This window comes from Triticum dicoccoides, chromosome 1A (assembly GCF_002162155.2).
Source record: "Triticum dicoccoides isolate Atlit2015 ecotype Zavitan chromosome 1A, WEW_v2.0, whole genome shotgun sequence".
Taxonomy (NCBI): domain Eukaryota; kingdom Viridiplantae; phylum Streptophyta; class Magnoliopsida; order Poales; family Poaceae; genus Triticum; species Triticum dicoccoides.
The window spans coordinates 119,690,796-119,693,614 of NC_041380.1; positions in this window are offsets into that span (position 1 = coordinate 119,690,796).

Here is a 2,819-nt window from a genome sequence, read left to right on the forward strand (position 1 = left end):
CCCACCGGCCAATGAACGCCCCCCAACCACCGGTGACTGCCAACCAGAGGTCTCATGACTTCGAATACCCACCGACCACTAATTTATTACCATTTCTGTCCTTCATATACGTGCTGACGGGTGGGCCCTATGGTAATGTGTGCTGCTGAATGTGGACCGTTTGACTGGTCAATTGATCGTGTTATCAACAAATTACGGAGCTGTATGGTGAGCCAGTGACCGTATGATCACCCTAAAATGTACTCCTATTTTATTAACACAATACAGACTCAAACTACCATTTCTTTCTTTCATATACGGGCTGACAGGTGGGCCCCACGGTTACACGCCCCGATGGTGCAACACTAGTTGCGCCGCGTGGAATGTTTGACTGGTCAATTGATTGTGACATCAACAAAATACGGAGTTGTACGGGTGAGCCAGTGACCGTATAATCATTATATGTATTTGTTTAACACGGTACAAACGCAAGGGCTCATATATACGCGCAAGCACTCACCGCTATAAGCGCACACATGTGAACCCTACCCCTATGAGCACCTTCAAGAGAGTGGGTCAGCATATATGATCTTGAGATTTTACGAAGTCACCATAGGTGCCTCGTAGTCGAGTGGAACGTCTCCTCCCACTAAACGTACATCGCCGGAAAATACTGAAATTAACACAAGATAAATGCGAGCAGCGGGACTTTAACCTTGGTGGGCTGGAGAAACCACTGTCCTCTAACCATCCAACCACATGTTGGTTAGCACGACAAAATTGTTGGAAATATGCCCTAGAGGCAATAATAAAAGTATTATTATATTTCAATGTTCATGATAAATGTCTTTTATTCATGCTATAACTGTATTATCCGGAAATCGTAATACACGTGTGAATACATAGACCACAATATGTCCCTAGTGAGCCTCTAGTTGACTAGCTCGTTGTGATCAACAGATAGTCATGGTTTCCTGGCTATGGACATTGGATGTCGTTGATAACGGGATCACATCATTAGGAGAATGATGTGATGGACAAGACCCAATCCTAAGCATAGCACAAAGATCGTGTACTTCGTTTGCTAGAGCTTTGCCAATGTCAAGTATCTCTTCTTTTGACCATGAGATCGTGTAACTCCTGGATACCGTAAGGGTGCTTTGGGTGTATCAAACGTCACAACGTAACTGGGTGACTATAAAGGTGCACTACAGGTATCTCCGAAAGTATCTATTGTTTTATGCGGATCGAGACTGGGATTTGTCACTCCGTGTAAACGGAGAGGTATCTCTGGGCCCACTCGGTAGGACATCATCATATGCGCAATGTGACCAAGGAGTTGATCACGGGATGATGTGTTACGGAACGAGTAAAGTGACTTGCCGGTAACGAGATTGAACAAGGTATCGGTATACCGACGATCGAATCTCGGGCAAGTAAAATACCGCTAGACAAAGGGAATTGTATACGGGATCGATTGAGTCCTTGACATCGTGGTTCATCCGATGAGATCATCGTGGAACATGTGGGAGCCAACATGGGTATCTAGATCCCGCTGTTGGTTATTGACCGGAGAACGTCTCGGTCATGTCTGCATGTCTCCCGAACCCGTAGGGTCTACACACTTAAGGTTCGATGACGCTAGGGTTATAAAGGAAGCTTGTATGTGGTTACCGAATGTTGTTCGGAGTCCCGGATGAGATCCCGGACGTCACGAGGAGTTCCGGAATGGTCCGGAGGTAAAGATTTATATATGGGAAGTCCTGTTTTGGTCACCGGAAAAGTTTCGGGCGATATCGGTATTGTACCGGGACCACCGGGAGGGTCCCGGGGGTCCACCAAGTGGGGCCACCTGCCCCAGAAGGCTGCGTGGGCCATGTGTGGGAGGAGACCAGCCCCTAGGTGGGCTGGTGCGCCCCCCACAAGGGGCCTAGGCGCAAGGGAGAGTGGGAGGGGGCAAACCCTAGTCCAGATGGGCCTTAAGGCCCACCTAGTGGGCGCCTCCCCTCTCTCCCCCTCCTGGCCGCCGCCCCCTTTGCCATCTAGGGCTGGCCGCACCCCTTGGGGGTGGGAAACCCTAGAGGGGGGCGCAGCCCCCTCTTCCCCTATAAATACTGAGGCATAGGGCTGCCCATAAGACATGATTTGATCTCTCGTTGGTGCAGCCCTGCCCCTCTCCCTCCTCCTCTTCTCCCATGGTGCTTGGCGAAGCCCTGCGGTATTGCCACGCTCCTCCACCACCACCACGCCGTTGTGCTGCTGCTGGATGGAGTCTTCCTCAACCTCTCCCTCTCTCCTTGCTGGATCAAGGCGTGGGAGACGTCACCGGGTTGTACGTGTGTTGAACGCGGAGGTGCCGTCCGTTCGGCACTAGGATCATCGGTGATCTGAATCACGACGAGTACGACTCCATCAACCCCGTTCACTTGAACGCTTCCGCTTAGCGATCTACAAGGGTATGTAGATGCACTCTCCTTCTACTCGTAGCTGGTTTCTCCATAGATAGATCTTGGTGACGCGTAGGAAAATTTTGAATTTCTGCTACGTTCCCCAACAGTGGCATCATGAGCTAGGTCTATTGCGTAGATTCTTTGCACGAGTAGAACACAAAGTAGTTGTGGGCGTTGATGTTGTTCAATATGCTTACCGTTACTAGTCCAATCTTGTTTCGATGGTATTGTGGGATGAAGCGGCCCGGACCGACCTTACACGTACTCTTACGTGAGACAGGTTCCACCGATTGACATGCACTTGGTGCATAAGGTGGCTAGCGGGTGCCAGTCTCTCCCACTTTAGTCGGAACGGATTCGATGAAAAGGGTCCTTATGAAGGGTAAATAG